At 38.6% G+C, this 20,862-nt stretch overlaps 1 protein-coding gene across 1 annotated transcript in view; it reads right to left on the bottom strand.

The window, feature by feature from the left end:
- LOC149176114 (pyrophosphate-energized membrane proton pump 2) overlaps positions 1–20,862 on the bottom strand; it is a 58,381-nt gene that overhangs the window by 25,085 nt on the left and 12,434 nt on the right. The gene's annotated exons all lie outside the window — the stretch shown is intronic.

The raw sequence follows: 20,862 nt of genomic DNA, 5'->3' as shown, positions 1-20,862 counted from the left end.
TATATATATATATATATATATATTTGGGTAACTCGTCCAAAAGTAGATTCTGATTTGTGGTGAGACAAGCATGTTGTCATCTTTGTGTTTCATTTCTCACATTAAACCTAAGAGACAGGACACATCCAACTGGGGTCCCAATTCTGTACTCCACATATCGAACACAGATATGCTAGGAGACCATACCATATATACATGTTAAACATGTGCCCTAGAAGTGTCCCGTGCATTCTACTCTAGAAAATAGTTCTTCATTGGTATTTTCTTTCAGCTATAGGGAAAGAGCTCTCACAGTCTCTCATTGTGCAAGTGGAGGGTAAAATTGAGATTTTAAGACATTCCAAGTGTTTTGTAATTTCCTATTTCAAGGAAAATTTAGGTCTTTATGTCTATATATATATATATATATATATATAATGAAAGAGAGAGAGAAAGTGTCTCGTTTAGCCCGGGTGGTTGGGAGGAATGATTGTTATCCTCCCCACCCACATTCAATTCTGGCGAGTGACATGTTGAGCTCTTAACGAGTATATCATTGTAACAGCTTTGATCCCTGTTGTCCACTGCCTTTAGTCTTGAAGATTCTAGGGTTTACCTTAGGTACCATGGAAGTACTCAATGATTTTACACACACACAGATATATATATCTGTCCAGCATGCCTTATTTCCAAGGTCAACACATCCCATGTTGGATACTTTGATTTTCGTGTCCCATGACGACCTTGTGTCATGTGATTTGCATAAAACTGATTTGCAAAACAGATGGAAATTGGTGAAATCCCTTGATTTTCAGTTGTTTCATATTTGCTTAAGTTGCATTTTTATTATCCTCAAACTCTCCCCTCACCTAATTTCTTTGCCACTGCCTCATTTGCATTTGCCATTAAGAGGTCGCTGAACAAGACTGCAAAGCAATGAATTGTTGCAAAAAAATGGATTTAAGTTGGTGGAAAAAATTGAAATCCTTACAAACTTGCAAAAACTAAAAAATTATTGAATGCCCAAAGGATTACATCAACAAAAATCTCTTACAAACTATTATGATTGTGTAATGGAGAAGCCCTATTGTTTTTGCTGGACTGTAACTGCTACCCTAAGAGAACACCCAACCAAGATTGGCATCAAGTTAAAGTTGCACAAAATAAATTGTTGCTAATTAGACGAAAACTTAATTAGTTACCAAGGAATTTTATAACAAACGAAAAAAATCAGTCACTGATAGCAGCCTTAAATAAACCATATATAGAATTTACAGTTTTTTTTAAACATCAACTGGAGAATTGTATTGAGCAAAATCTCCAAAACGCAGCAGGGTTACATCAAAAAATTCCATCTTGCCAAAATTTTGACTCAGATTCTGTCAACGTGCCCAAGAACATTTCTGACCTGACTTAATTTGCCAAATACTTAAAAGGAGCTACAGTCCAACATTTCTGGCCTCAATACATTCCCACAGATTGATTACATAACAGTAGACAAAAGCAATACATGCTTAATCTGGTTGTCAGATATGACTTATTGTAACCATTGGGTGGGCTTCTACTAGAGATTTCTTCTTCTTCTTCTTCCCTACTTTTGTCCAAGCTTCTTTGAAGTAGGTGAAGTGCTTGCTGGTTCATCCAGACCTGTAGTATCTTGTGCTGAGGAATCTTCTTGTTCTTGAAATTTGCCTTCATCAACATGATCTGCCCAGCTTTTCATTGTCTGAGCGCTTGATTTACCATGGGATTCATGGCCCAAGTCCTGTGAGACCTGGTCCACTTTCAACAAACATTGAGAAACCTGATCTTGCTGTTTTTCTTGACAATATGGAATCACTTGAGGCAGAGGAGGATCTGGAGGAGATTTATCTCATAGAACTATGTAAGGAACAAAGTTTGTATACGCAGCAGACTACTTCAGAAGATCTGAAATATATAAACATCCCTGATAGGACAATAATATATTATAGAAGAATATTTGAATACAAGTTAGATGATTGAGTTACAAATGAGGGCCTGCTTTCTATACCTAGGCAGGTACCCTTTCATGAATGGTCATGTCTTTAGGGACATGCCTCTTGATTAACTAATTACTATTTAATTAACTATTCCTTATTATTATTATATTTTTATTTTTATTTTTATTCATAACAAACTAGCTGATGATCCTGAGAGGAACCTACCCACCAGGTTGATTTTTGCTGCTTCTTTTTACAATTCTTTAACCCATTTGGACAATGAGCAGCTATATGGCCTGTATAAAACATGCCCTACACTGCCAGGAGAGACACTCATTATCTAATTCTGAGTCTAGGAAAAATATTAGCCAATGAAAATCATTTCAGCTGGGAACCCGAGACTGTAATCCATTTCTATACAGATTTTAGTACAAGTAACAATACTTCTCCGTTGAGTTTCACAAGAGAAGAAAAGGAACTTTCCTAAGTTGGATCCCATAGATGCAGCGACAAATTGGTAATACGCACCAAAACAAGAGTAGAGGTCAAAGCTTCTGTCAACCGATCGAAAGAGGGATACCAAGGCTTCCGGCACAGATCGACATTACCCCAAAACTACGAACCTCAGTTAAAGATTAGATCCCTGTCTTCAACACTTTCAAACTCAGTAACAAAAAACCCTTTGGACAATGGTGGATAAAAATGTCTTGCTTGATCACAGGGAGCCAATTTTTCACAATCCAGGCATGTGAGGATCTGGAAGCCACGGCCAAAACCCAAAGAAATGGAAAACCAACATGCCAGATCTGAGGAAATCTGCTTCCTCATCAACCTTTGAGCCAATAAGAATGGAAATGGAGGGAGCTTCACAAACCAGAATAGAGAAAGAATAGGCAAGAGACTGCTGAAGCACAACATTCTTGAATTAGATAGCTCTGAAATATCTTAGGACTGGATCTAATGCTAGCAAATCACAGGGAGACATGGGATCAGGCATCAATGAAGTTAGGAGAGGCCCAGCAGGGGATGCAAAGGAGGAAGGAGCCGAGGGCATCCACGGCAGAAAGGACTGTTGTCAAGAGGAGCAGCACCATAGGTAAGCACGATCATGAAGGCCAAACACCAAGGGAGGAGGCGCACAGACGGCTCTAGCTGCTGCAAACGACAGTGTGATAACCATTCATCATTGTTTAGAACTTATACTTAAAAGTTAAATCTGTACCTGTTTTTTCCTCATTAAATTATAGATCTAAAATCTCTTTTTAAAGTTTTGTACTTTCAACTTTTTGAAATATAAACTTCACATATTAAGATAAGGTTTGAAACGTCGCATATTTGAATTTGAAGATTTACTTCCATTTAAATACCATGGCCCCCAGAATCAAAGAACATGCATGGATCCATGCTAATATTGTTGATCGACCAATGTATTTCAAATATTGAAAGAAACACAAAGTGTGTGCAGATTCATAAGTTGAAATAGCACTTGGCTGGTGTAAGAGGCAAATTTCACCATGTGATGGACCAAAGGAGGTGATTGGACATATTAGATTGGAATTGCAAATCAGTTTGAAAATTTTGAATAAGACAAGGCTAGGAAAAGGGAGATAAATGATGATATAGGGAGGAAGTGGCAACTGGCTACAATGAGAGCATATGCTAGTGTTAAAAATTTCAAAGCTCTTCCTCTATCCCTTCTTCCAATGTTATGGACATCTTCCATTATGTTCCTCCCCCTCCTGACACGCAGCCTGAAAAGAAAAACATTCACTGTTATTCTACGTCTCCCTGCTCTGCTAGTGCCTTTCAACCAAGTCAAACTGAGCCCGCCTTAGATAACCTCTGAGAGAAGCAACACAAAGATGTTGCTTTTGAATACATAGCTAGATGGTGGTATGATGCAGATACCCCCTTCAATGCCAATGTTGTCCACTTACCTCCTTACCAACCTATGTGGGATTCTATCCTCGCTATGTGAAAGGACTTTAAAATCCCTAGTATGCATGACCTGAGGGGGCCTCTTTTGCAAAAAGAGGTTGTGTCCATAGATGGATGCTTGAAGGATTTTAAAGATTCATGGGCCAAAGCAGGTTGTACCATCATGTTAGATGGATGGACTAATGGAAAGAATTGTACAATCATTAATTTCCTTACCTCTTCGCTTCATAGAACCATGTTTTTGAAATCGATAAAGGCATCTAATGAAGCGAAAGATGCAAACATGATATTTCAACTTTTGGATGAGATCGATATTATAGTGGGTAAGGCAAATGTTGTTCAAATCATCGCAATTAATGCATCCAACTATATTTTTGATAGTAAGATGGTAATGTCAAAATACAAGACCATATTTTGGACCCCATGTGCAATGCATCAGATAGACCACATGCTTGAGGACATTGGCCAAACAATAGTGGATCATGAACAATGTAGAGCATGCCAAATCCAACACTAAATATATTTACAGCCACTCATGGCTATTGAACCTAATGAGGAAAACCATGAGGGACAAAAATATTGTTAGGCCTGTCATCAGAAATTTTGCAACTCACTCACATTGCAATCTCTCCTTTCCAAAACATAGAATCTCTCCTTTCCAAAGCATAGAACTTGAAAGAAATGTTTTCCTGTGATGAATGGAATGGATCTCAATTGGCTCGCAAACAAGATGGAAAGACATCTAAAGGAAAGATTTTGCGAACACTTTCTTGAAAAAAACAACAGAGTTTATGAAAATTGGTAAGCTCATTTTTTAAGGGATTGAATATATTGGTGGATGGGGAAAAATTGGCCACAGGTTACATCTATGAGGCCATGGATTAGGCAAAGGAATAAGGTAGCAAAATATGGGCCTATCTAAGAGATCATCGATAACAGATGGAACAATCAACTCCATTGCCCTATACATGCAACTAGATATTTCTTGAACCCAAGGTATCATTTCAAAGCTCAGTTAGGGGAAGATCAAACTAAAGAGGTCAAAGATATATTTGTACAAATCTTTGAAGTACATGGTCCCTAAGAAGACAAAGCAGCTAGAGGTACATCAATAGATTAGTTCTTTCACTAGAGCCATGAGTACCTTTGGCGATATCCTAGCAAATATTGCAAGAGATATGAACTAAACAAGTAAGCAATCCCAAAGTTTTTAAGTGGTTGTTTAAACTTTAAATACTTGATTTTTTAGCCAAAGTCACAATTTAATTTGTTGAACTAACTTTGTGTTTGCAACACATCGGTGGGACTCATTTGGTTGCCAATGTCCTCAAATCCAAAAGTTTGAAATTCAAGTCCTAAAACAAGCTTACAATACTTCTCGATGTGAGCACAATCAATCTATCTTTGAGTGAATTCACACGAAAAGAAAATGTTTGGGACAAAAACAATTAAATGATAACATCTTCACGCAACGCAGCCTCTAAGTAAGGTGCAACTGATTGTTGTATAGAAGACCTGATACAAATCCCATTATGTTTGACGATATTAGTCCAACCTAAGAATGGTAGAGGAGTCTCATGAAGGAGAGTTTGATCTTAATTTTGATATTGATGACTTACAGTTGGTGGGGATTGGTTTTGATTCAGATCCGCTCATTGGCAAAAAGTAAGCATCAATGTAACACTAGGCACGACACATGCAAGCACTAGTTGTGCAATTCATCTAGCTTGTGCTTCTGCTAGTGCTACTGCTATAATTGCAGTTGTCCTTGATGAGTCTAAGGAATTCAAACACTCTAAGACAAAGGATGGTTTTGTAGCTCCTATTGGGGATCCCATTTCTAGCAATGGTGATGAGCTTGATGGTTGATCACGTTGATCAAAGATTTGCACTATGTACTATGTAGTAGCCAATAGCTCGTAGCATCCTTTTAGGACTTTATACACAGCTTAGAACCTCATCGATTATGTATTTTGTTGTTGATATGTATTGCACTTAGTGTCACTTTGAAAGTTTGATATATCCACCCTTACATGGTATATACATGAGCAAAGTTTGCATTAATTTTAGGTATGTTCTACGCTTAAAGCAATTTATTTCAATTTTCACAGTTAGCTCCATATCTTTTCCAGATTAGCAATCACATCAGCATTAAAGTAAACTACAGATAGAACATAAACATAAATCGCAGAAGACAGGCCAAAACAAGGACACAACATGTGGCACTAGCCAAGGACAAACACCAATGTGGGGAAACCCTTGACCAATTCTTCTTATATGTTCTTCAATAGTTAAGCAGATAGAGAGAGAGAAAGATAGTACGTTTACAACAAAAGTCAACACTTTGACTTATCTAGATAAGAGCATAGATCATCTCTATGAAGATGATACATGAGATCAGTTGAAAACATTCTGCTTCAACTAATTCTCCAAGGTGGCTCCTTCACCTATCGTTGTGTTGCAATTCGTCATCATGCTGCACCTCACCGCGCTTCACCATGCTGCACCCATCATCACTATGCTGCATCTCATCACGCTTCATTAATCATGACTGTACTCATCATTGTACTACATTATGTGCCATTGTTACACCATGTTGCCATCCTAACCTATGTGTTGGTTGCACCTTGCTTGCTTGTTGTCCCTAGCATGCTTGTTGTCCTTAGTGTACTTCTTGTTGCATGCTAGTTGTCCCTTGCATGCTAGCTGTAACATTACATGCTTGGTGTATTTGCTACTAAGTACGATACAACTATCCCAATGTTAGTTCGCTGTCCCTTGCATGCTGCTCTCCTTCGGAGACAAATGCTCCGACTGTTTCGGCAATTCCCAACAGTTCTGGCAATTCCGGCTGTTCCCGGTGGCTCTAATAGTTCCGGCTGTTCCTAGCAGTTCCGGCATTTCTGGCTTTTCATGCAGTTCTGACGATTCCGACAGTTTTGGCTTTCTGCCCTCTGGATCAAGGCAACGTTATTCCTTAGGATCTTTCCTCCTACTAAAACCCAAAGACAAGAAGAGAGAGGAAGAGATCCCAAGCGTTGAAATGACTTGAAGGCCACCTCTATTTATACTAAAACGTTGAGCACATGTGGAGTTTATATGGTTACTAGCCAACCTTGACGAATTGTCTTATAACGCAAATAAAGGAGTTGTCTTTAGTGCGACTTTTTGGAGATTCCGGTGACGGAATCCGGCGGAAAAAATTGAGGTTAAATCTTGATTTGTATTATTTAAAATGGTTTTTTAACTGCATATTTGGATTCAGCACCCTGAAAAACCCCTGGGACGCTTTGATTGTGCAGAAATTAGCTATCAAACTTGCGATTTCAATAAATTGCTGCCGGATTTTGACCGGAAAAACCCACCGGAAAAGCTTCCAAAAAGTCTCTTTAAAGACAACTCCGCAAATAAATTCATAACTCTTATCGGAATCGGATGATCTTTAGATCAATCCTACACTTCTCGATGAGAAGGATCCAAGAAAAATATCAACTGCCATAAATAAGATGACCCACAAGAAGTTTGGCCCTAGTTGCCAATTTTAACACTCCCTCTCAACTAGGGAGAACTCCATCCGTTGATCCATATGTCCAACTGTCCTATCTCTGCCATTAGTGCCCTGCACTGCTCTGCTCTGCTCTGATCTGCTAAGCTCTGCTCTGCTCTGCTGAACCATGAAGAAGAAGAATTGATCGAGAATGTCTCATACCATTCTATACTGACCCGAAGTCAGTTTCATCTGAAGAGAGTGTGTCACATCACTCTTATTGTCCCGAAGCCAGTTTTATTGATCCCAGATCAATATCCAAGAGAGTGTCTCAAACCACTCATATTGATCCCAGATCAATGTCACAAGAGAGTGTCTCAAAGCACTCATACTGATCCCAAATCAATGAAGGTCATCCTAGCATAGGGAGTACGGTAGATACAGCAATGTGTCCATCGATAGTACTACTATGGTCCCTCTCCTCATTTTCCTGCTCATTGATCAGATGAGAGGTGCTTCCCATGAGTCCCAGACTACATGGGTAGGATGCCTCGACAGGAGAACTATTCATCCTGTCCACAAAAGAACGAATCATCATGTCAGTGGATGCCACGGAGAACTAATCATCCTGGCCCACAGGAGAACTAATCATCCTGTTCCATAGTCGCCATGTAGAACAAATCATCCTAGCCCACAGGAGAACTAATCATCTTGTTCCATAGTCGCCACAGAGAACAAATCATCCTGGCCCACAGGAGAACTAATCATCCTGTTCCACAATTGCCACAGGAGAACTAATCATCCCGGCCCACAGGAGAAATAATCATCCTGTTCATAGCGCACCACCAGGGGAGGGTGAGTCGCCCTGTGGTCGTATGTTGCTCTAGTAAGTACCCTAAGCCCCTTAGAGCTCCCAAAGCTCAATGCATGCAACATGGAGGACCCTTATAAGAAGGTCTCTCAACGACTCCAAGTCGTTCGGGAAAGTCACAAATTTCACTGCTTTTTTTTAATGTACAGTGATGTGTGGTTTGACGGTAAAGTCACATGGGCGATGCCCAGGCAGACCGAGTTCAAATCTCATTGAGTACATTGACCTGCTGTGGTGGCGGCTAGAGGGGCGGATTCCCCTTTCCCGTTGAGTCTGCTCTTGCTAAAATCATAGGAACTTAGTATAACTGATTTGCAGGTGGTTGGTTATGCTCTTGGTGTTATAGTGGCAGCGTTAAGGTTTGATCCTTGGTCTCCCCTAGATTAGGCCAGGCAGTTACCAATTCACCATGTGGTATAAAAAAAAGAAAATTATATTTTTTAACATGTACCTTTCCATTGATGAATGCCACCCTGAAACCTTTGACTTCCATTTCCGAGATGGACACCAGGTTCTTTTTGCGATCAAGTACATAAAAGAGATTCTGTAAATGAATCGAGTTACCCTTATTCAATTGAGAGTTAACATTCCCTACACCCTTTCCGAGATAGGTGTCATCGGCTCCAAGTATAATCCCACGATTGTTTCTATCTCTACCAAAATAGAGAGTGCAACTATCTATCCGATGAAGTGCCTTGAAGCACTACAATCTATAAGCCAGATTCCCAAAGAATCTAAAGGAGAGGGCCAATACAAGATGACGCTTCTTTATCTTATCAGAAACAACATTTGATTCTTCATACCTGGGGTTCCTTGCATCCTATGAAGAGTCGGCCATTTCCTTGATGACCTGCATTACCTGTCATTCCTTTGATCATTGAAGATGTCCCTGGAATGATTATTATCATCATCAAGTGATGTGTCCCTGCCATTCAGACACTCCTTTGCATAATGGCCGAACTAGTTATCTGCCTTTCCTTCCACCCTGAGATCTGGTCTTCCAATGAAGTGATCTTTAGGTAGGCCATATTCCGCTACGCCATTTTGATAATATTCTCTGCTTCGACTTCACCCTTGGTGAATTTGAAGAGGGATGATGAATCCACTGATCCTTTTGTCCTTTCCCAATTGTCTTCAGTGATTGCTCTTTCCCTCTTGCTTGGGCATTGTCTTCACCTCAACTCTGATACCATGTTAATTTTAGGAATGTTCTATGCTTAAATCAATTTATTTCAATTTTCACAGTTAGCTCCATAGCTTTTCCAGATTAGCAATCACATCAGCATTAAAGTAAACTGCAGATAGAACATAAACATAAATCCCAAAAGACAAGCCAAGACAAGAGGACACAAGATGTGGCGCTAGCCAGGGACAAACCCCAATGTGGGGAAACCCTTGATCAATACTTCTTATATGTTCTTCAATAGTTAAGCAGAGAGAGAGAGAGATAGTATGTTTACAACAGAAGTCAACACTTTGACTTATCTAGATAAAAGCATAGATCATCTCTAAGAATAAGATACATGAGATTAGTTGAAGACATGCTGCTTCAACTAATTCTCCAAGGTGACTCCTTCACCTATCGTTGTGTTGCATTTCGTCATCATGTTGCACCTCACCGCGTTGCACCATACTGCACCCATCATCACTATGTTGCATCTCATCACACTTCATTAATCATGACTGTACCCATCACTGTACTGCATCATGTGCCACTACTACACCATGTTGTTATCCTGACTTATGTGTTGGTTGCACCTTGCTTGCTTGTTGTCCCTTGCTTGCTTGTTGTCCTTAGCATGCCTATTGTCCTTAGCATGTTTGTTGTTGCATGCTAGTTGTCCCTTGCATGCTAGTTGTAACATTGCATGCTTGGTGTATTTGCTGCTAAGTACCATACAACTGTCCCAATGTTAGTTAGTTGTCCCTTGCATGTTGCTCTCCTTCGAAGACAGATGCTCCCGTTGTTTGGGCAGTTCCAGCAGTTCCGGCAATTTCAGCTTTTCCAGCAGTTCCAGCTTTTCTAGCTTTTCTGGCAATTCCAGCGTTTCCAGCATTTCCGACTTTTCCGGTAGTTCTAGCTTTTCCGGCATTTCCGGCAATTCTGGCATTTCTGGCTTTTCCAGCTTTTCCAGTAGTTCCGACTTTCTACCCTCTAGATCAGAGCAACGTTATTCCTTAGGATCTCTCCCCCTACTAAAACCTAAAGACAAGTAGAGAGAGGAAGAGATCCCAAGTGTTGAAATGACTTGAAGGCCACCTATATTTATACTAAAACGTTGAGCACATGTGGGGGGTTTATTTGGTCGCTAGCCGACCTTGACAGATTGTCTTATAGCGCAAATAAATTCATAACTCCATGAATACTTATCGGAATCGGATGATCTTTAGATCAATCCTGCACCTCTCGATGAAAGGGATCCAAGAAAAATATCACCTATCATAAATAAGATGACCCACATGGAGATTGGCCCTAGTTGCCAATTTTAACAGTTTGCATATTTTGTCCCTAATGGTTTGGAATCGTTACAATATATTTTTTTCATTAAAATTTAAATATTTTATGTTTTTTAGCAAATAAGGTGTTAATTTTAGTTAACAATGGTATGTTCTATGCTTAGAACAATTACTTCAATATTCCTTTCGCAGCCCAATGACAATTTCAATTTAGTTTTCCAATAGCAATCACACTAATCACATTGACAATAACTGTAGATAGAAAATAAAATAAAATGCAAAAGACAAGACAAGACAAGAGAACACCAAATTTGGCGAATGTCAAGGAAAAACCCCAATGTGGGGAAAACCCTTTGATCAATTCTTCTTATTATTATATCAAATGTTCAACAAAGAGAGAGAGTCCAAAAGTCAAAATTGACTTGCCAAATCAAAGTCAAAACAACCCTATCAAATTTGCAGTCAAACTCAGCCCTAACCAGAAAGTGAAAGATGGTCAATGCAGCAGTCAAACAATCCTCTTGAAGCTCGGTCAAACCCAAACAAATTTGGCCTGATAAGGTGGTCAAATTCAGCCCAAAACAGTCCTAAAAACTACGGTCAAACTTGGTCAACCCTGCAATCAGCACTGCAGTCAAAGTGCCCAAAAATTCTGAGTTCCTATGCCAAACTGTACAGCCTGCCAAAAACGAAATTTTCCCACAAAAGTCGCAATCAAAGGATGAGTTAAAGTGCTCAAACCTGAAATTCAGCCCTGCAATTTACCTAGAAAATTCGTCCTTCTACCACACGTGTGAGAGAGAGAAGCTTTGCCCAATAGTTGTACAAACCAATGAGAGAAGGAGAGAGGGCACTTGTATTTATACAAGTCATTGAGGGTGAAGAGTCACAGCGATTAGGGTTCATAAGCCTACATGATGATGTGGCCGACCTGAACAATTTGCAAATGTGTGGGCATAAATTCAAAAACACACTTTTGCTTCTCCTAATTAGATGATCTTTATATCAATTTTGGTCCTTTCGAAAAGTGCAGTTTAATGCAATCATCATCTTCATCAATTTTAAAACTCCCTCTCAACTAGGGAGAATTCCACATGTCAATCCATCCATCATCATCGACCATCATGCCACCCTATCGTCATATGTACCATCTCTGAATCTTATCTCATCTCTGCTCTATTGAACACTGATATGAATAACAAAGAAGAATCGATCGAGAGTGAGTCACAAGACCTTACCACTCTCCAGAGGTAGAAACTCAATCAGACTTGATTCTAAATCAAGTTTTTGAACACCATGCATCTTGGTCATAGAGAGTACGGCAGTAGACGATGCGTCCATCAGTAGTGCTATGGTCCCTAACCATTTTTCCCAACTCATTGGCCATATGAGAGGGTACTTCCCATGAGTCTCGGTCAACAGGAGAAAGTGAACCACTCATACTCCTCATATGCATAGGAGAAGGTGAACCACCCAACCTATGCATATGCAATCTCGTAGGGGAAGGTGAACCACTCACCCTGTACATAGTGCACCAATGGGGGAAGGTGAAACACTCACCATATGGTCGTGCATAGCTCCAAGAAGTACCCCAAGCCCCCAAAAGCTCCCACAGCTCAATGTCCACAAATCCAAGTCTCCCACAAAGGGTTAAGAATTTGACCTTCCCTAAGGGCTTCGTGAGGATGTCTACGACCTGTTTATCAATCCTGATGTTTTGGAGCCTTATTTCTCCCTATTGTACCATATCCCGGCTAAAGTGGTCCCTGGTATCAATGTGCTTGGAGCAGTGGTGGAATATGAGATTTTCTGAAAAGCAAATCCCACTCTAGTTGTCTCAAAAGATCACGGTTACATCCAGAATGTGCTCAAATAGCTCACTGAAGAGCTTCCTCAACCAAACGGCTTCACAACAGGCCATAGTAGCTGCAATGTATTCAGCGTCGGCGATGCTTAAAGCAACCGATTTTTGCTTCTTGCTCATCCATGAAATCAAAGCAAACCCTAATGAGAAGCAACATCCTGATGTGCTCTTTCGATCCACCACAGTGCCAACCCATTCAACATCACTATATCCATGTAGCCCCAAATTCCCGACAATGTATCTCAGTCAATAGTTGATTGTGCCATGTAGAAATCTCAAGAGATTCTTAGCAGCAATCCACTGCGTGCGATGAGGCTCGACCATAAATTGACTCAATGTATTCACAGCAAAGCATATGTCCATACAAGAATTTACCAAGAACATTAAGGCCCCCACAAGTTGTCTATATTTAGAACGATTTACCAACTTGGGCCCAACAACAATTCCACATAGTTTCTTGAAGTTGAGTTCCATCAAAGCAGACACAGACTTGCAATCCACCATCCCACATCTCTCAAGCAGCTTCACAATGTATTTTCATTAAGAAAAGGAAAATATCATGTAATGAATAAAATATATATAAATAATGTAAAATAATTGTAAACAATAATAATCATAAATAATGATTAGTCAAGCTAGTAATTAGGCTGAACAGGCATCTCTAATAGGACATGACTCTTCATGAAGAAACACTTGCCTGATATATAAGCAAGCCTCTCGTTCTCATTGTAAATCATTCTATTCAATCTTAATCATTCTTATTCACATATTTAATATATAATATTTGTATCCTCATGGATATATTTATATTCCAAGTCTTTTGGAGTAATTAATTTGGATAAGGAACTTTGCTCACTTCATTTGGTATCAGAGCCAAGCTCGGTCCTCTAGGTTGTTTAACCGGTGCACAAAGCTCGTTCTCCGATCCAAGTCTTTGGCTATCGACTCTTCGTCAAATTTATTGTTGTTGCAATTCAAGCGTTTTGCTAAATATTTAGGGTTTCTCCGTCTCGCTACCAAGCCTTTGGCTATATATATATATATATATATATATATATATAACAAAAATAATAATAAAGATTATTAAAAAAAAAATCATATTAAAAAAAAAGAGATTAAAAAAATATAGAAAAAAATCAAATTCAAAAGAAAAGAAAATAAAAATATATATAAAATAAGTGCATAATAAAGATAAGAGGGAATCCTTCCAAGTATATTTAAAACTTTTTACGTTGAGAAGCTCGTGGTTTTAAAAACAACCCATGCTATTTTAAAAAGTTTCAAATAAAAAACAAAAAAAAAGAATACGTTTTACTTTTTATGGGGAGAACATTTTAACAGAGGTTTTAAAAATAACCCATGGTAATAGCCCATGGTATTTTAACATCTTGATCGTGTCATATGAAAAGACATGACTTTTATATCTATTAAGTGGGGTAACATTAAAAATTTATCAAGGGAGTAATTAAGTATATAAAAAAAGGGACCAATTTATTATTAAAAAAAAAAGTGAAACTATTATTATTATAAGATAATAAAGTTATTTTGAAAAGGGGTCTTAATATAAAGAAATACATACATATATAGAGGGCAACAATATAAAGGAGTATTTTTTTAATAAAAGGGTATTCAAGTTTTTAACAATCCACATTAAAGGAAATATTTGAAAAATATATATATAAGAAATAAGTGATATTTCATAATAAAAAGAGCTCCAGTTGACATATTGTTTACGTAAAAACACCAAGGCAAAAATGGAGACTAGTAATGAAAGGTTTCCTGAAACCTTCAATACATGTGTTTACACACTATTTAAAATCAAAAGATCACTCGCAGGAAGAGACATCATAATCTCTATCAGTCCTGTTGAAAGAAGTAATTATGTTAGTCCTAAATGTGCTAACCAATTGGTGATTCCTAAACCAAATATAGTTAAAACGAAATTTTTTGGCACATATGACAAACAATACAACATAAGCAATCTACACCTAAGTATTGGAGATTACACTTTTACTTCGCAATTCACCGTGAAAACCTTATTTCTTGACGATAGTGACATTGTTTTGAGATCACCGTGGATGAAAACTCTAGGATCTGTCATCTTAAATACGAAGAAAAAGTTTTTAACATTTTTTTACAACTAGATGTTACGCTGAAACCAAATTCAGTAACACCAGAAGATATATCAGATATTTCAAAAGTAATGTCCCAAGAAGGAAAAAAAGTATTACAAAATATGCAAAATGAAATTGACAAAATCACTTTTGACAAAAATGAAGAAGTTTCTCGACTTAAAAACCATAGTGAAAAATTACTGACTCAAATTAAGAAAGAAGGGTAAGAAGTCATTAGAAAACAAGATACAACAACTTATCGAGAAAGAAACATCAAATGTAGGAATTCAAGTTGATGACAAAACAACAAATACCGATTCAATGAATGTCACAACTCAGGAAAAAGACAAGCAAGTTAAAGAAAAGCCGCGCTTGGATGTTGCAGTTCAAACAATGAACTTCCCAAGAGAATGTTCCATAACCAACTCAACAACATCTTTGCCAGAAGAAAATATAAAAATTGCCACATGCCCAATAAGGGAAAATCAAACCAAAAAGGTTCCCTATCAGCATCCGAATCATGAGAATAGACAAATCAACCACGCTACGTATCGGGACCATTCAGAACCAAAACGACAAATTGATGTTCCAAAGAATAATGACGTAAAATCAATCCAGTCTTATGCTAACAAGTCATTACAAAATTCCAGTGATCAAAATACTACACAGAAGATTAATCTGGGATGGTCTGATCCCTTCTCAGTGCGACAATTTTGTTTGTCACTAAGTTGATTATATCAATTTGTATCGACAAGGATGACTATTCTGAGACAGAAAGACTTTCGAAGCCGAAAAAGAGATCAAGCCTTTTTCATCGACAAGCTTTGAGGACAAAGCTTTTTGAGGAAGGAGGCAACATAACGAATAAAATATATATAAATAATGTAAAATAATTGTAAACAATAATAATCATAAATAATGATTAGTTAAGCTAGTAATTAGGCTGAAGAGGCATGTCTAATAGGACATGACTCTTCATGAAGAGACACTTGCTTGATATATAAGCAAGCCTCTCGTTCTCATTGTAAATCATTCTATTCAATCTTAATCATTTTTATTGACATATTTAATATATAATATTTGTATCATCATGGATATATTTATATTCCAAGTCTTTTGGAGTAATTAATTTGCAGAAGGAACTTTGTTCGCTTCATATCACCTGCCTTTTACCAGACCTTCAGGCCTAGGCAATAGTGCATCAGTCCTAGATCCTTCATCTCAAACTCAACTCCATGTTGCATTGATAAATGAGAGGGTCTGCACCTGTCAAAAAGAGATCATCTACATAAAGGACCAAGATGAGAGGCATGTCCTTTTGAGCCTTGAAGTATAGATTAGGATCAGCATCGCTCCTCGTAAGTCCCAACTTCATAAGATAGTTATCAATCATCTCATGCCAAGCCCTAGGGGCTTGCTTCAACCCATAGAGGGCTTTCTTCAACCTGCATATGTTTGTCCTTCAAACCCCTGAGGTTGTTCCAAAAAAGCAATCTTAACGTCCATCTGATGTAGGCTCCATCCTTTAGAGGCAGCGAGACAAGTCATCCACAAAAATTGGATAGTATAAGTATCCTACTAATGATGTTACGGGCAACAAACCAGATAGGTCAAAATGGACCAGTTGAAGAATATCAGTAGTTTGGCTTTAACTTGAAGGGAATGGTCCCCGTATGAGTTTCCCAATTGCACAACCCTAACAAACTCCATGATTCATGTTGAAATTGGGCATACTTGTGACCGTCTTCCTTACCCCAAGTAAGGCTTTGTAATGTAAGTAGGCAAACCTTCGCTGCCATAGCTCAAATTGAAGTGAAGCATCGCAAGTCAAGGCTCCCAATGAACTTCCTCCAACTTGATAGAGACCTTCAACCCTAAATCCACTTTATCTTCCATCGCAAAAATAGACACCATGTTCTTCTTCAAATCGGTACATACAATACTTCTTGTAGATGAATAGTTTGACCTTGATTTAAGTGAAGAGTGACAATACCTATTCATTTCACGGGATAGGTGGCATTATCTCCAAGTATGATCTCCAAATTAGTCTTATTTTCAACCAAATTTGAGAGGGCCTACACCTCCTTGTACCCAGTGAAGTGCCTTGAGGCTCCAATATCAATCAACCAATGATCCAAAGTGTTCGTAGGAGAGGCAATAGTAGATAGAGTGAAAATAAGATAAAATTCATTTTGTTTTTCTACAACATTACTTTCCTCGTACCTGGAGTTTCTTGATCTTTTGGGAGGTCAACCATTTCCATATCGAGCAACGGGAGCATTCATTTTTCCTTTATTATTGATCCTGTTGTTCATTTGATTGTCATTGCCTTTGTTGATGTTGTTGTCATCATCCATTGGAGAGTTCTTCTTGTGAGGACACTCTCTAGCATAGTGGCCAAACTTGTTACAATTGAAACACCTTCCTTTTCTTCTTTCTTTGAATCCCTGCTTGAACCCTTGACCTTGTCTCCTTGGACTAACATTATTTTGAAGGCTTGTCTCTCCCCATCATCCTTGTCTCCTCTTGAGTGCATATAGCCAATAATTCATCGAAACTAGGAATCCTGTCATTGTTGAGAATGGTGGTGTTAAACACATCCCATGCTCTTGAAAGACCCGCAAGTGCAATGAGAGTGAGCTCCCTGTCAGCAGTAACTTCTCCAATAGGTAAAAAGTCATTCTTGAGTTGTGTGATCCTCATGAAGTAGGATTGGATGGACTCCCCTTTATCCATCTTGATGTCCTTCAACTTGTTTTTGAGAAAGAAGATTTGATTTGCATTGTTCACTTTGAACATCCCAACCGACTTATCATATATTTCCTTAAAAGTTCCCAAATCATAAATATAGGCAACGAAATGCTTTTGAATAGAATCAACCAAAATTTTATTTGCTTTGACCTCACCTTTTCTATACTTCGTCTTAACAGCAACTAGTGCATTTGAAGGAGGCTCCACCACTTTCCCTGCATAGTCCAATTCTTCATGCTCCTCCAAAGTAATATCCAAAGTCATTTTCCATGCATGATAGTCATATTTGTCACTGAGCTTATCCCTGTCTTGAAGTAAGATGAAGAAGCCATTGAAATTTGTCCAATAAACCGTTCTTGGTGATTGTTTCTCTCTCTTGCATGGACTTTGTCTTCACCTGAGCTCTAATCCCATGTTAATTTTAGTTAACAATGATATGTTCTATGCTTAGCACAATTACTTCAATGTTCCTTTAACAACCAAATGACAATTTCAATTTTGTTTTCCAATAACAATCGCATCGACAGTAACTGTAGATAGAACATAAAATAAAATGCAAAAGACGAGCCAAGACAAGAGGACACCAGATTTCTTGGATGCCAAGTAAAAACTCCAATGTGGGGAAAACCCTTTGATCAATTATTCTTATTATTACATCAAATGTTCAGCAAAGAGAGAGAGTACAAAGGTCAAAATTGACTTGCCAAATCAAAGTCAAAACAGCCCTGTCAAATCTGCAATCAACTACAGTCAAACTCAGCCCTAACCAAAAAGTAAAAGATGGTCAACACAATAGTCAAACAATGCTCTTGAAGCTCGATCAAACCCAGTGAAATTCAACCCAAAACAGTCCTGAGAACTACGGTCAAATTTGGTCAACTCTGCAATCAGGTATGTGGTCAACGCTATGGTCAAAGTGCCCAAAAATTCTCGATTCCTATGCCAAATTGTACGGCTTGCCACAAACAAATTTTTCCCACAAAAATCACAATCGAAGGATGAGTTAAAGTGCTCGATAAACACTGGTCAAAATCCTGCAACAGTCTTGAAATTCAACCCTGCAATTTGCCCAGAAAAATTGTCCTTTTGTTGCACGTGTAAGATAAATAAGATTTGCCAAAAAAAATAATAAGTTACGAATGGAGCCTTGGAGAAATGACAAACAACAAGGCTGAAGCATACAGTGTTTTCCCAGGCACAAGGCTTTTAAACAAAAATGCAATTAAGGACCCTATAATAATAGGAGACTCGATTATCATAATAGCAGCAATGGAAGCCGAAAAGGATTTCAAAAGCACTGCCATCAACAAAATATGTCAAAGGATCAGAACAAGTATTAAAAATCTGGGAAATATATCTATCAAGCATGTCTTGAGAAACCAAAATAAGGATGTTGATAGCCACACCAACAAAGCAATAGACAGACCAGTTGGGATTGTTAAAGAGAACAATGAAGTTTACAAAGAAAATATACCATGACTTCCATACCTAGAATGAGGACTGAGAAAGAAGTTATAGAAAAGAAGTATACCACAAGGAAAATTATGAAGGGAAAAAAAATTAAAAAGGGAGAATCAAAACATCAAGTCAAGAAGCAGATTACATGAAGAATATAAAGAAGATTGGTCAACAGAGGTTCTCAAGTGCAATCTGCTTCGTTCAGAGCATATGATCCTCACAATCCCAGAAAAGCTTCAACACATGATGAATCAAAATTGCAGTTGTCCTTCACTCCTGAGCGAAGATGGCTTTTGTCTTGTCAATCACAAACACCAGGATCGAAATTGTTATGCAAGTAAAAGTCAGGTCTCAACAGACATTTGTGCAGGCTCCCAAGTTATTCGAAACACGATGGCCACCTACAGTAGCAGGTCTCTTCTCCTCCCTGAGACCAATAAATCGGGGGCAGCTCTCACAAACCTTCATCACCTGGAAAGCACTGAACTCCATCTCTCAGGCCACCCCGTCAACAATCTTCACAGTAACCCTAAAGCCATCAGATTCAAGCTCTTCGGTCCTCGTTGCCACGCCTCCCCTGACCTCTCCATTCGTTTCCACAGAAGCATCAAACATCTGCTGGGGAATTCGCACTCTCAACAAATTCATGCAGAAATCAGTCTCGGTTTTCTTTGGGATCAAAGCATTGTCCTCCTTTGCAAGCAGCCTGAAGCAAAGAGAGTAAATTTCATAGGTACTCGCCTTCATCCCTTCCCTGGCTACTTAAATTGTGCTTTCAAAAGTATTCCCCAGTGGCCTCTCTCTGTTGTTAACCCTGCTCATTTACTCGTTCAGCTTCCTATCCACCACTGCCCCATTCATCAGCATTTTCTTCACTCTATCGCTCTAAGAAACCTGAGCCTAATCTCCTCTCAGTGGCAACCACAAATCTCTACCTCTGTGAAGTCACATTCTCACTACCTATTACAAACTCCGACCTCTTCTCTCCCCTTGGATAGCACTTCTCAACTAATTGACTTGAACTAGAATTTAAAGCATAGACAAAGGCACAGGAGATCAAGTGAAGCTTTGGAGAGCTATCCCACAGCTCAGAACTACGACAACAGTAGTAGAGGAAAAAGAAGTCATCTTAACATCAGGGCTCATACTGGGAACAAGAAAACAACAGTCATCACAAAAAAGCAGAGCAACCAAATGGCTTGCAATCCTCTAGAGAAGGTAGAAAAGAATGACAGTTGCCCAACTTGTAGGGCCAATAGATTCATGATTGGACGTTTCAATCAAGCATTGAAGGACCTCAAAGCTGAGATGAAGATTGCCAATGTTTACAAGCAAAGAGACATTGATCTTCAGAGAGCTGAAATAGAAGAACTAAAGGACAAATGCAAACATCTGGAAGAAGTCGTTGAGTACATAAAAACTCTCAATCAAAGTCAGCAAAGAGAAACATCCTCTAGGTACAGCAAGAAGCGTCGCCCCCAACAGGAAGAATCAGTTAACCAATTCTGGTGATTGTGTTTAAATTTCTCTTAATGCAGTGCAAATTTAGTTTGTTCCTAGGACAGTATGTAAGGTAGTATGCCACTTTAGTTTTTGAAGTCTACAAAAACAAGGCTACAAATGTAGATGTGGGGACTATGCTCCCATTTTGTGCACTACATTTGAAACAGCGCTCTTTCGAATGTATAAGGAGCTAGCTCCCTTTCCTTTTTTGCAATATAAAAATAAGTAACCAACTGTGTTAAAAAAAAAGAGAGAGAGAGAAGATCTGCCCAATAGCTATACAAACCAATGAGAGAAGAGAGAAGAAATGTGTGTGATGATGATGCCAAATGAGGTGAGAGGGCACTTGTATTTATACAAGTCGTTGAGGGTGAAGAGTCACGTCCATTGGGTTTCATGAGCCTACATGATGATGTGGTCGACTTGAACAATTTGCACATGTGTGGGCATAAATTCAAAAACACACTTCTGCTTGTGCC

Source organism: Pinus tabuliformis, chromosome 4_1, assembly GCF_031772625.1.
Source record: "Pinus tabuliformis cultivar Carrire ecotype Pingquan chromosome 4_1, CPIR1, whole genome shotgun sequence".
Lineage (NCBI taxonomy): Eukaryota > Viridiplantae > Streptophyta > Pinopsida > Pinales > Pinaceae > Pinus > Pinus tabuliformis.
This window is presented reverse-complemented; position numbering and strand designations above follow the sequence as displayed.